This window comes from Echinops telfairi, unplaced genomic scaffold (genome assembly GCF_000313985.2).
Source record: "Echinops telfairi isolate 266 unplaced genomic scaffold, ASM31398v2 ScPeMD7_7469;HRSCAF=8507_0, whole genome shotgun sequence".
NCBI lineage: Eukaryota > Metazoa > Chordata > Mammalia > Afrosoricida > Tenrecidae > Echinops > Echinops telfairi.
In genome coordinates this window covers 30,193,588-30,208,402 of record NW_022111372.1, presented here as the reverse complement: position 1 = coordinate 30,208,402, position 14,815 = coordinate 30,193,588, and the positions used below count along the sequence as shown (strand labels likewise).

Here is a 14,815-nt window from a genome sequence, read left to right as displayed (position 1 = left end):
AGCAAGCAAGGTGATATCATCTGCAGCTCACAGGTTGTTAATAAACGTTCCTCGATGCCGATGCTGTGCCCTTCTTCATGTATACCGGCTTCTCAGGTTATGTGCTCAGTATACGGATTGAACAATTGTGGCAAAGAACACAACTTTGATGCATACCTTTCCTGATTTTAATCATAAAGTATTCGTTTGTTCATTTGAATGACTGCCTCTTGGTCTGTGTACAGGTTTCACATGAACAAGTGAAGTGTTCTGGAATTCCCATTTTTATCAATGTTATCCATAGATTGTTATGATCAACACAGTCAATTGCCTTTGCATCGTCCATAAAACACAAGTAAACATCTTTGTGCTATTCTCGGTTTTCACCCAACATCCATCTGATGCCAGCAATGATATCCTGCACGCCACATCTTTTTCTGAATCCCGTTTGGATTTCTGGTAGCTCTCTGTAGATGTACTGCTGGAACCATTGTTGAATGATCCCCAGCAAAATTTTACTTGCAGGTGATAGAAATAATATCATTCAACAATTTGGAATGTACACAAATATGGACCTCTTCTAGGTAGTGGGCCAGGTAGCTGTGTTCCAGATTTCTTGGCATAGATCAGTTAGTACTCCTTTTTTTTTTCTTTTTTAACATTTTATTAGGGGCTCATACAACTGTTATCCCAATCCATACACACATCAATTGTGTAAAGCGCATTTGTACATCGTTTCTCAAAACATTTTCTCTCCATTTAAACCCCCGACATTAGGTCCTCATTTTTCCCCTCCCTCCCCGCTCCCCCCTCCCGCATGAGCCCTTGATAGTTTATAAATGGGTATTTTGTCATATCTTGCCCTGTCTGACTTCTCCCTTCATCCACTTTTCGGTTGTCTGTCCCCCAGGGAGGAGGTCACACACAGTTCCATGTAATCGGTTCCCTCTTTCCTACCCATTCTCCCTTTACCCTCCCTGTTTTGCCACTCACACCACTGGTCCTATAGGGCTCATCCATCCTGGATTCCCTGTATTTTCAGTTCCTATCTGTACCAGTGTACCTCCTCTGGTCTAGCCAGTCTTGCAAGATAGAATTCGAGTCATGGTAGTGGGAGCGGGGAGGAAACCTTTAGGAACTAGAGGAAGGTTGTATTTCTCATCATTGTTACATCGTACCCTGACTGGCTCATCTCCTCCCCGAGACCTCTCTGCAAGGGGATCTCCAGTGGCCTACTAATGGGCTTTGGATCTCCACTCTGCACTCCCCCCATCATTCACTATGGTAAGATTTTTTGTTCTGATGATGCCTTACACCTGATCCCTTCGACACCTCGTGGTTGCATAGACTGGCAGTTAGTACTCTTAGTGTTGTCTTAGTTTGTTGAAAAAATCAATTGATAGTCTGAACATTCCTCAAGTCTTTTTATTTCTACTGCCTTCCATGCAGCTTGGACTTCTTACTTCAGTATCATTGGTTCTTGTTCGTATGCTGTCTCTTGAAATGTTTGAGTGTTGACCAGTTCTTTTTGGTACAGCGACTCTAAGTATGCCTTATATCATCTTTTGATCTGCCTGCATCATTCAATATTTTGCCTACAGAATCCTTCAATATTTTACCTCGAGGCTCGATTTTTTTCCTTCAGTTATTTCAGATTTATATATGCTGATTGTGTTCATCTGTTGGATTTTCTAACTCTGGGTCTTTGTCCATTTAATTATACTGCTTTATTTTGTATTCTAGAGCAGCTCTTTGAAGTGTTCTATTTAGCTCTTTTACTTCATTATCTCTTCCATTTGCCTTAACTACTCCACATTCATAAACAAGTTTCAAAATCTCTTCTGACATCCTCTTGAATCATTTCATTTTTCTTATATTTTAAAAGACCTTTTGCTTTCTTCATATATGATGTTCTTGATGTCATCCCACATATTTTCAATGAATAATTTATTGGTCTTGAAAATTTCTATCATACTATCTTCAGTTTCTTTTCTGTCACCAAGGTGATATTTTCCAACTACTGCCATTTCTCTTTTGTTTCCAAGGTTTGTATTCTATGTTAGCCTGGGTTGACTAGAAAAGCAAATTCATAGACACTCATAAGTGTATACAAAAGGGCTTTATATCAAAGAGTAATTGTGTATTAAATAAACACCCCAACCCAGTCCACATCAAGTCCATAAGTCTGGTATTAGCCCATATGTCCCATACCGGTCTATAAATTCCTCTTCAGACTCACACAACACATGCAATGATACTTAATTCAGGAAGATCATAGGCCAGTAGGTGGAAAATCTTGTGGATCCAGTGGCACTGGAAGAATTTCAGCACTGGCATGGGTCTCCATGTGGCTCCTCCAGTTCCAGGGATCTGGCTCCATCAGCATAGCTCCATGTGGCTTGTCAACAGGAATGTCTCACGGAGAAAATAGCAGAGTGTGTGTCCTGCATCCAGGGAGGAAGACCAGCATTCCCAGAATCCTCAGGAGAAGGTCATCCTCACACAGAAGGACCTGATTGACAGGCTAGACTCCACCCTTTTACAACTTAACAGATTGTGTAACTGCCACATACTCCAATTGCCAATAATTATCAGTGCATCTGTACATATGCAAATATATTATATGAGGATGGGGAAATAGATCTATGAGCCTACATTTATAGGTTTAGTATTAAGGTAGCAGAAGGACATTGGGCCTCCACTCAAGTACTCCCTCAACACAAGAATACTTTCTTCTTGTAAATTGGCATTCTATGATGCTCACCCTCCCGACACAACCGCTGAAGACAAAGCGAGTGAATAAGCAAATGTGGTGAAGAAAGCTGATGGTGCCCGGCTATCAAAAGATATAGCGTCTAGGGTCTTAAAAGCTTGAAGGTAAACAAGCGGCCATCTAGCTCAGAAGCAACAAAGCCCACATGGAACAACATATCAACCTGTGTGATCATGGGGTGTCGAACGGATCACTGAAGACAAATGGGTGCATAAGCAAATGTGGCGAAGAAAGCTGATGGTGCCCGGCTATCAAAAAGTATAGCGTCTGGGGTCTTAAAAGCTTGAAGGTAAACAAGCGGCCATCAAGCTCAGAAGCAACAAAGCCCACATGGAAGAAGCACACCAGCCTATGCAACCACGAGGTGTTGAAGGGATCAGGTGTAAGGCATCATCAGAACAAAAAATCTTACCATAGTGAATGATGGGGGGAGTGCGGAGTGGAGATCCAAAGCCCATTAGTAGGCCACTGGAGATCCCCTTGCAGAGGGGTCTCGGGGAGGAGATGAGCCAGTCAGGGTGCGATGTAACAATGATGAGAAATACAACCTTCCTCTAGTTCCTAAAGGTTTCCTCCCCGCTCCCACTACCATGACTCGAATTCTATCTTGCAAGACTGGCTAGACCAGAGGAGGTACACTGGTACAGATAGGAACTGAAAATACAGGGAATCCAGGATGGATGAGCCCTATAGGACCAGTGGTGTGAGTGGCAAAACAGGGAGGGTAAAGGGAGAATGGGTAGGGAAGAGGGAACCGATTACATGGAAATGTGTGTGACCTCCTCCCTGGGGGACAGACAACCAAAAAGTGGATGAAGGGAGACGTCGGACAGGGCAAGATATGACAAAATACCCATTTATAAACTATCAAGGGCTCAAGCGGGAGGGGGGAGTGGGGAGGGAGGGGAAAATGAGGACCTAATGTTGGGGGTTTAAATGGAGAGAAAATGTTTTGAGAAACGATGTACAAATGCGCTTTACACAATTGATGTGTGTATGGATTGGGATAACAGTTGTATGAGCCCCTAATAAAATGTTAAAAAAAAAAAATTATCAGTGCATCGTGATTGCGTGTTTGATCAATTTCCCACTGAAGAGTTCGTCAAAGTCTTCATCATTAGTGTTAGTGGTTGGTGTATAAATTTGAATAATAGCTGTATTAACTGGACTTCTTTGCATGCTTATAGATATTACCCTATCAAAGACATCATAGCCCTACAAAACAGATCTTAAAATGTCCTTTTTGATGATGAATATCACACTATTCCTCTTGAATTTTTCATTCCCAGCATAGTAGACTCTATGATTGTGTCTGATTCAAAATTGCCATTACCAGTTCATTTCAGCTCATGAACACCTAGGAAATCAATATTGATAAACATCCCTATATTAACCAGATATAACTATATTTAAAATTTTAATTATTAGAGTTGCAAACTTGTGCTAAGCCTTTGAGTCTTAATTTTTTTGTTCATCCTCTTTCATTGCATGTCCGTAGTTTGTTTTCCTTGGCTGGACATGGTATGGTGTGGTGTGTGTGTATGTACATGTGTATGTGGGGCGGGGTTTTTTTTCCTTCCAAATTTAGTTCTTTGAAAGTTTTGAAGGAATGATGCTGGCATGCACTTTGACTTTCCTTCAAAGCCTCTGAAGACATGAACCTAGCCGAAGATGAGTGGCCAGGGGGACTCTGTGGAGTTCTCTCCACACTCCTCCCTTAGTGAGCCCCTGGAAACTCTCCTCCCCTCCCTGTTCCTTCACCATCAGGAAGCTGCTTCACCATCAGGAAGCTGCCCCACCCCACTCTGTTGCCTCTAGTCACCGGCTCTTCTGGGTATTCCCAAGATGGAATAATATTATCTGAGCCATAGATGACAGGAAAAGCCTTGGTAGAAATCTTCTTGACATTCTTCCTCTTTCTATCCCTGCCACATCACTGCTGTTCTCTCATCCCTGGTCTAGTGCTCAAAAAATCCCTATCCTGCTCCCCCCAGAACCCAGGGGCCTCAGTAGAGGAAATGCCCGTGTTAACCGAGGACAAGGTGTTCTGAAATATAAATGAAATGCATTTCAACACGGGTACAAAGATCCACTGCCAACACCTATAAAATAAAAATAAACAAACTTGCTCTTCTCCCACTTGGTGAGGAGGGAAAAGAGGAAAGAGTTCTGAAAAGTCTTCCCTTTTATTTCATATTTGTCCTTCTTGGTAAATACTGAAATAGTAGGAGTCACTGCACCAGGGGTTGTATCTATTTTCTTTAAGGTTTCAATATTTAACTCGAGTTTTATTTTAAGTGATGTTAATTACAGCATTTGAAGGGGGAGGGTCTAATTCCACACAAAATAGACGACTCTAAATTGTACCCATGAGATAGCTAAACAATAAATTGAGTGGTGAATATACCACCAGCCCAGTTGAGATTCTGAGTGTTGTCACCATATGATTATGGTTACTGAGACCACAAAGCCACACTTTGAGAGGGAGTTTGAAGTCCTAAATTATTGGCTTCATCACACCTACCTTATCCACTCCAAATTGGCACACAGACACACACGTGGGCTACCACACCCTGCAGAGTACTTTTAGTGTAAAGAGGTGAGGGACTGGGGTGGAAACAGGTCATGAAGATGGGTCTTCAAAAGCCCCTTTCGATGGGCATGCCCACACCATCAAGCAGTGAGCGCACCTCAGCTCAGGTTAGGAAAGCCAGGTTCGATTCGGACGACGTCCCCCTTTCACTCATGACTCACTGTGAATTTACAGAGTGTCTACACATAAACACCTTCCACTTGCAGCCATTTCTAGGTCAAAAAGAAACCTGCATCTCTAGAAGGGGGCGACCAAGTCTCCCCTGGCCCCCAAAGTCTCCAGCTGAAAGCGCTCTATGGAGCTGGGTGCCTTCTGTACCTCGGAAAGGGGAACTCGTTAAAGCTGAATCAGCTGCCACCTGGAGGTCTCACATGATTTTGAGCAATACTTGCATCCCAGGTGCACTAGAATCCTGAAGGTAGCCATGCTGCAAAACAGTTTAAAATTAAATGAATGTACAGTATTCATGTGTGCTTGACATTCCAGTCCTAGACGAAGCTTGTGGCCACCGGAGTTGACGTTCGTGGCATCCAGCAGTGCAGACAGCATCAGTCTGACACCTGGCTTCAGGGAGGTCTGAGTGTATCCTAACTCCATCCGGCTGGAGTTGTTCGCGTTTGCTGAGAAGAAGGTGTCAGGGTCCATCTGATCCGTGGCTGCCATTGACAGCGGTCCCCAACTTCTTGGTCACCTGATAAATGGAACTGCCACACTCTGCCCAGTCATTCACATTAGTGTGAGGCTGGAATTCGTCTGTCTTGTAGCCAACCCACAAAGTTGCTCTGGGTCTCTCGGGGCTTGGCGGTCTCAAAGTTCATCTAATAGCCGGCCAGCCCTCGTGACCCAGCCCCAGAGCCCCGCGATATCGAAAAGCACGACGCAGCCCAGGTTGAAGTGCTCTGGCTGGTACCCTGTCTTGATTAGGGCTTTGAAGGAAGAGGGAAAGGGGAGCTTTAGTCCGCGGGTCAGCTGGTCTTCCGCGGTGATCTGGGTGGCCAGCAACGTGTTGCGTGTGTTCCACTTCTCCGTGAAGTCAGTCTGTCCTCCGTCCCCCGCTACTTGGTTTCCAGACTGCCCGTGACTGTGTTGGTCTCCGTATTGGTAAATTCCAGTCCATTCTCAGATTTTGTTTTCGAATAAGTTTGATGAGGCCAACTCCATAGCCCTTGGTGACCACATCCGGAGCAGGTTTGCCAAGGTCAATGTACAATGGCTGGAGGCTGTAGCAGTGGGCTGGTGGGGCGGACAGAGTGGGCTGCGGCACAGGGGAGAGGGTGAGCGGCGGCAGGCAGGGCAGCGCAGACTACCTGTATCTGTATTTTGACCTTTCTACCCCCTCTAAGCCCATACGCTCCCCCTGCCCAATTTTACTGGCATTTCAGTGGGAACTCTGAGAACATTCCTTCAATGAAATATTATGGATTGTAATCAGATTCAACGTGTGCTGTTTCTATGAACTAATCTGAGAACCAGTTCCATGAGCAAATAATTCTAAATCTCCAACATATATCTTACCTTTATCTGGTATTCTCAAACCCGGTGACCCTGTGTGCTACAGAGTAGAAATGTATTCATTCCATAGGGGTTTCTTGGCTATCATCTTTACGGAAGCAAATTACTGGGCCTTTTTACTGGTTCAAACCATCAACCTTTAAGTTGGCTGTTGATTGGAAACTATTTGTATCACCGGACCCTTCTGTTTCAGGATTGGGGCACTACCCCTTTAGGACTGTGAGTTCAGCGATTTGATAATGCAATGCTGGAACTATCATGGATCTTTCAATGATCCCTGGTGACACCATGGGATAAGCATTGGGCTTCTAACCACAGGGTCCATGGTTCAAACTCACCAGCCACTTCTAGAGAGAATGATGAAGCTGTCTTCTCCCATAAAGATGTATGTAGTCTCAGAAGCCTATATTCAGCCACTATGAGACAGGGTCAGCTCTAGAACAGAAAGTGCACAGCTCTGTCAGGCTTTTCTGATGGCACAGCTCTCACTGGTAGCCAGGGTTTCTCCCCTGGGTTGGACTGAGCCTCATTTCACAGGCCTGTGCCAAATGCAACTTTTGGTAAGATTGCTTTTTACGTGTCACTGTTCTTATCAACTTCCACACTAAAGCATAGAAACACACACATGGCAGAAAAATGCAACTGTATAGGGTGCACAGAGGGAGTGCCTCCAGTAATCCAGTTCGACAGAGATAGTCACCATTAGGAGTTGGCATACAGGCCTTCATTTATTTTAGATGTCTATGCTAATTGAATATAAATATTACTTATAATGGGAAAATTGGAATCATATACTATAATCCTGTAATAAATACTACTGAACTCATTATACAAATATTTTTGTCTTTTACATGAATTTTAAAAGCACCCCATAAGTCATAATGCATGTACTATTTCATAACTTGTTTCAGCCACTAACTGTAAGGTTGGTAATTCTCCTGAGGTGCTTCAGAAGAAAGATCTGGAAATCAACTTCGAAAAGGGTCTCAGCCATTGAAAAACCAGGGAATGCAAGTTTTCAGCTTGGTTTTTTTCATTAAAAAATATTCTGGCAGCAACAATGAAACACACAACTTTCCTCTAGTTCCTAAATGGTTCCTCCCCACCCCCACCATCATGATTCGAATTGTACTTTACAAATCTGGCTAGACCAGAGGATGTACATTGGTACAGATAGGAACTGGAAACACAGGGAATCCAGGACAGATGATCCCTTCAGGACTAGTGGTGAGCGTGGTGGTACCAGGAGGGTGGAGGTAGGATGGGTTGGAAAGGGGGAACGATTACAAGGATCTACATATAACCTTCTCCCTGGGGGACAGACAACAGAAAAGTGGGTGAAGGGAAACTTTTAACAGTGTAATATATGACAAAATAATAACTTATAAATTATCAACGGTTTATGAGGAGGGAGGGGGGCAGGGAGGAAGGGGGGAAAATGAGGAGCTAATGCCAGGGGCTTAAGTGGAGAGCAAATGTTTTGAGAATGATGAGGACAATGAATGTACAAATGTGCTTGACTCAATTGATGTATGTATGGATTGTGATGAGTTGTATGAGCCCCTAATAAAATGATTAAAAAATATATTCTGGGTCACCTTTCCATATCAATGGTTTTAACTCACACTCATTCAAATGTCTTTGATGACATCTATTACATAGGTACAATATAAATTATTTAACCCCTCTCCTGCTGAATTATATTTGGGTTGCCTATTTTCTTTCATAGCTCTGTGGGTGTTTTAATAGAATACATGCTGAGATATAGACTGCTTGGTGGAGGTCTATAAACATTTAAAAATATTTAATAGATTCTGTACAGTAGCCTTTCAAAAAAATCTTGCCAATCCAAAATAAGCACTGTATGAAAGTGCCTCTGTGATATTTAGGAAGCAGAATTCTGCTATTTTAACATTCAGAGAGCCTAGAGGGTTTCACGAAGCAATGTTTGGGCCTCTTATGCCACTAGCAAGCACCATCTGGCCCACTGTTCAGTCCTAGAGAGGATGAAGCCTCTGGAAACCATTTCTGCCGTGAGCACCCCGAATCCAGCCTGCACACACCCCCCTCTCCGTTCTTCTGCTGAACAGCTGCTGTCTGTCAGAGAGCGATGCTATTAGCCATGTTTGGTCAACAGCTACCTTGTTTAATGATGGAGGGAGTTAGTTTTCCTTTCCTGCGAAATTAAATGAGTGCTGGCCACAGAACTGTCAACAAGAAGCCCGTTATTGGGAAGGTACAGTTTTAAGAAGCACCTTGTCTGAGGAACGCTGGGTTCACGGCTCCGCAGTGCTGAGAGGGTTGTGTGAGCCCAGCATATGGTTACGCAATGACTGGTCCCCAGGGGAGAGGAGCTCCAGCTAATGCAGCCACTCTGACTCCTGCCTTTTTAGTTAGAAGTTTATGGTTGAGTTTTTAGATCTCATAAGGCAGAAGGAAAGCTATTTTTTCTGCTCCACTTAACTCTTTTCTTTTGGCACAAAAGCATTTAAACTGTACAAATGTGTCATCCTCAGGGACACAGACTTAGATTCTCAACCACCCTCCCGTCCCTTCTGGTTTTATGCAGAAAGGTTGAGGGGAGAGGCACAGCATAACGAGATGAGGAATTGAGTCATTCCCCAAGAGGAGAGAGGACTCTAGTAGATAGGCCTCAAAAACCCAGGAAGTCCATTCCTCTCTTCCTTTGACTCCCCAAGTCACACCTCACTTTTCAAACTTCCCAAGAACTACCCCCTCATTGCACACACCTCACTTAGACTGAAGGCAAGCTTTGAAGGAATTGAGTTGCTACTGAACAAAGAGCAAAAGAGAAAGAGCAAAAAGAAGAAAATCCGTTTGCGGTTGATCCCATTGTGGTCCGAGACTGTGCCCTGTATGGCGTTTGCTTAAGGAGCCTTGGTGGTATTATGGTGATGAGTTGGGCTGCTAACCTCCGACTCCGCGGTTGGAAACCACCAATCGTTCCGAGGAAGAAAGATGAGATTTTCTTCCAGTCTCGGATACCCACAAGGACAGTTCTACCCCATCCTCTAGGGTCCCCATGACTCAGAATCAATCAACTTAATGACAGTGAGGAGATTTTTGTTTTTAAGTTTGCTTAAGTTTGTTTATAACAACTGAAGCTTAAGGATATGGTCTGTTTGGGTATTGATTGCAGGGGCACTTGAAAATAAGGTGTATGTTCTGCTATTGGTGATGTGCCTATTAGATTCTGTTCACTGATTAGGTTCCCAATCAAGAACACACTGCCATCTGGTCAATGTCAACTCACAGCAACCCTGTCAGCCTCACACTCTTTCTCCTTCCCTCTGGGACTCCAGTGACAGGAATGTTCAGTCTTTTTCTTTCCTTCACACTTTGTTAATTCTTTTCATTCTATTGTTCTCTATCTTTTAGATTAGGGCATTGATTTTGTTTGTCTTCAAGTTCACTGATTATTTTCTGTCTTTTGTGCACGCGCGCACGCGCGCGCACGCGTGTGTGTGTGTGTGTGTGTGTGTGTGTGTGTGTGTGTGTGTGCTGAACCTCCCCATTGAGGTTTTTGGTTTGTTTCAAATTCAGTTATTGGGTTTTTCATGCTAAAATCAGAGTCATGTCAATGTTGTAATTATCTTTCCTCATTCATTTTGTGATTTTTATGTTTCTTGCTGTGATGTTTAATTTTCCAACAATCTTGGACATTGTGTGTATTGTGCCATAAGACTCTAGATCTTATTTTTTTTAATCATTTTAATCATTTAATCATTTCATTGGGGGCTCATATAACTCATATCACAATCCATACATCCATCCACGTTTATACACTTGCTGCCATCATCACTCTCACATCTGCCTTCTGCTTGAGCCCTTGGCATCAGCTCCTGACTCCTTTCCCCTCCCTCGCCACTCTCCCCCACACATGAACCCCAATTTACAAATCATTATTATTTTGTTATATCTTACACTGTCCAACATCTCCCTTCACCCACTTCTCTGTTGTCCATCCCCCAGGGAGGAGGTTATATGTAGATGCCTGTAATCAGTCCCACCTTTCCACCTTACCCTCCCTCCACCATCTCAGCATCGCCACTCCCAGCACTGATCCTGAAGGGATCATCTGTTCTGGATTCCTATGCCCCCAGCTCCCATCTGCACCAGTGCACATCCCCCAAACAAGCCAGATCTGCAAGGTATAACTGGGATCATGACAGTGGAAGGTGGGGGTTGTGGGGGGAGGAAGCATCCAGGAACTGTAGCAAAGTTGTTTTCTTCATCATTGCTACACTGCACCCTGACTGGCCCATCTCTTCCCTGCGACCCTTTGGCAAGGGGACTTCCAGTTGCCTACAGATGGGTCCCCAATCTGCACTCCCCCTCATTCACAATGATTTGATCTTTTGTTCTTTGATTCCTGATGCCTGATCCCTTTGACTCTTTCGTGATCACACAGGCTGGCGTGCCCCTTCCATGTGGGCTTTGTTGCTTCTGAGCTAGATGGCTTGCTTGTTTACCTTGAAGGCTTCAAGACCCCAGATGCTACATCTTTTGACAGCTGGGTACCATCAGCCTTCTTCAGCACATCTGCCCATATACCCCCTTTGTCTTCAGTGATCATGTTGGGAAGGTGGGCATCATGGAATGCCAGTTTAATAGAACAAAGTGTTCTTGCATTGAGTAAATACTTGAGATGAGAACCAATGTCCATCTGCTACCTCAATACTAAACCTATAAATATATACACATAGGTCTATTTCCCCATCCTCACATATAAATATATTTACATATGTACATGCCTTTATTTAGACCTCTATAAATGCCCTTTGTCTTCTTGTTCCTGCCTGCACTTCCTTTTACTTTCCTCTTATCCCACTATCATGCTCAGCCTTCATTTGGGTTTCAGGAATTCCTCTAGGCTACATCACCCTTGATCATACCCCACCAGACCTCCTACACCCTCCTCACCACTGACATAGACCACTTGGTGTTCCTTTGTCCCTGGGTTTGTCAACACCACTTCCTTTCCCCCCACCTCCCCACCTCCCTTGTCCCCCTGGAACCATTGGTCCCACTGTCCCCTCCTCCAGATTATTCCTCCAGCCTATCTCACTCATACAGAGCTGCAGAGATAACAACATGCACAAAACAAGACAGAGCAAAACAAAGCAACAAAAGAAAAGAAAAGAAAACAACAGAAAGCCAATGACAGAAGACAAAAACAACAAAGAAAAGCTTGTGGTTAGTTCAAGGACTGTTGGTTGGCCTTTAGGAGTGTTTTCTGGTTGAGTCTGATGGGGTGCCAAGCTCTGGCCCCAAAGTTTATTTTTGGTATTCCCTGGGGACTTCATTGCTCTGTTCCCCTTGCTGCTCTGTTGCACGCCCTTAGTGTTTTGCCTCGGTGTGGTGGGATCAAATCAGGTGCAATTCCCACACTGTGTCTTCAGTGTTGCCCACTGTAGAGCTATGGGTCAGTGAGGGATGGCGTGTCTCATAGTGGGGCCTGCCATATGGTCTTCTCTGTGAATTGGCTGCTCTGAGCGGGAATATCGTCCTCAAGGCTTGGTGGGCCAGGATGTGCTTGACTGTGGTTCTTATTTTAATCTTCTATTTTAGCAGACTTCCTCTCACACCACTCTAGTCGGTGAAGGATGTCACCACCTTGTTACTGCCAGATGGGTGTCAGCATGAGAGGGGTGGGGATCCTTCTTAGGGCTGCATTAAAGGGGTAGATCAGGCTCCCCACTGGGCCTCCATTGACACCATCCTGGCTGGAAAGGAGAATGGTATCTCCTTACTGCTTCCTATGTCATCTCCCCTAAGTCTATGGGGATGTGTCCTTGTTACCACTGAGTGGTGGAGAGACTCCTGACTAACCATTAGTTGTCTTCTAACACTATTGCTACCTCATTACTACTGGACCTGACTGGAAGTCTAGGCTCCCATGTCCTCACTGGGGGAACATGTTAACACTTGGCAAGGATTAAAATGCTAGTTTCCAAATGTCTTCTCAGACGCCACCCTGCCAGGGATTTGGCTTGATGTTCTTGATCAGGTTGAGCCAGAGTCAAGCATTTATTGGCTAAAAGTTTTCTGCCTTAAATGCAACCCCTTTTTGGTTCCTAGAGAGGACTTGCTATTCTTGAGCTATGCTTGACTGCACTGTGAGCACATCTAAGTGGCTGCTTTCTCCAGTGTCTCTTCTGGGACAGAATGAAAATCCCAAGAACTCACCATCATGGTTTTTGTCAGGCTCCAAGGTCCCTAGCTGGTTTGACATTTCCTCCACATATCAGAACTTGTTTTATATATGATGCGGTAAAAATCATGCAAGAAGAACTAGTACAATGCCAGTCCTGAATGAAATGGAAACAAGATATCCCAAATGTCTGACATTCCCCAAATGCAATACCACGCCACTATCCTTGATATTAAGTACCATTCATCCCCTCAGTTTTCTCCCCCATGACCCACTCACTGCCATCAAGTCAATCCCAACTCTTACTGATCCTACAGAACAGAGGAAAACTACCCCTAAGGGTTTCCCAAACTGTCACCTTACAGTAGTAGAAAGCCTCATACTTCTCCTACAGAAGGGATGGTGGTTTTGAACTGCTGGCCTTGAGGTTAACAGCCCACTGTGTAACCCATTACACCACCTCTCTCACATGTCCCAGGGATGCAGTGCCTCACAGAACCCACAACCCATCAAGGAAATGACTCGCTTGATTTTAAAGGCTGGTAAATCTCAACCTGGAGGATTCTCTTCTTCATTCACACCCAATCAAAGCTATAGACAATGGTGAATCAGGGAAGGCAGTAGGCTGCTGGCTCAAGCTCTAAGGACTGGAGGTCAGGTAGAGGCAAGAAGATGCCAGATGTGAGAGAGTGATTTTTTTTTCAAAGTTGGCTTAGCAGGTGAAGAGGCTTACCTGAGTCCTGGGTCAGTGGCTTTCTTGGGAGTAACTGGCATCGGACTGGGACTTATCACTAGTCTTCTGGGTGCACTGAGCGGAGAAGCAGAATGTCACCAAGATGGCGTCTTGAAGGAACCCATGGTTTTGACGGAGCTGTGGTTTTGCCTTCTGATGTCGGAATGTTAGGTAGAGGGCATGTTGAGCATTTCTGCACATCTTAGGTGGGCCAGGTCTAGTCTCATCCTGTTCCCTGACTATAACTTCTTGCTTATCACAATTAAACAGGCAGCTGGAAGTTTGTCTATTAAAAGAACATCTTAAAATCAGGTGTTAGCTCTGGTTTTAATATAGATCTCAAAGATACTAGCTAATCTATGAGCCACTTGACCACCTCACACGCATGTGAAAGTTGGCCCTTGAAGAAGAATGTATGCATTTGCACTGTGATGCTGGAGAAGAGTGAAAGTACTCTCGACTGGCAAAAGCACAAACCAATCCATCTTGGAAGAAGTATGACCAGAGTGCTGCCGACAGGCAAGGATGTCAAGGCTTCTTCTTCCGGACTTTGGATATGTTGTCAGGAGAGACCGGTCCCTGGAGAAGGGGGAGGGTGTCGTGCTTGGTAAAGTCGAGGGGCAGAGACAAAGAGGAAGGCCCTCCAGGGGATGGATTGTCACCGTGGCTGCACCAGTGGGCTCAGGCATCGGAGCAATTGTGAGCACGGGGCAGGGCTGGGCAGTATTTGTTCTGTGTGCACAGGGTCGCTGTGAGTCAGAACCACAAGGGCACCAAACACCAGCAACAAAATGAACCATATCCCCACGGAAACAGAGGACCTGAATAGCGTGTTTTAATAAGGTGAGAACGAAAATTATATCCTACCTCCCCCCTGCCTCATTAGCATAATAGATAACTCACTGAAAAATGGGGTTATTACCACAGGTGTAGGGGCTAGGATTTACAACACCTCTGAAAATGGAGGACTCTAGCTAGCAGGGCCATATATATATATTTTTTTTTGCTTTGATACTGTGTATTTCCTTTCTTGGATTTTCTATAACTCTT

The 14,815-nt window shown here is 44.4% G+C and overlaps 1 protein-coding gene and 1 pseudogene across 1 annotated transcript in view; one reads left to right on the top strand and one right to left on the bottom strand.

The window, feature by feature from the left end:
- KCNJ6 (potassium inwardly rectifying channel subfamily J member 6) overlaps positions 1–14,815 on the top strand; it is a 382,571-nt gene that overhangs the window by 78,300 nt on the left and 289,456 nt on the right. The gene's annotated exons all lie outside the window — the stretch shown is intronic.
- On the bottom strand, positions 5,682–11,454 carry LOC101655922 (annotated as a pseudogene).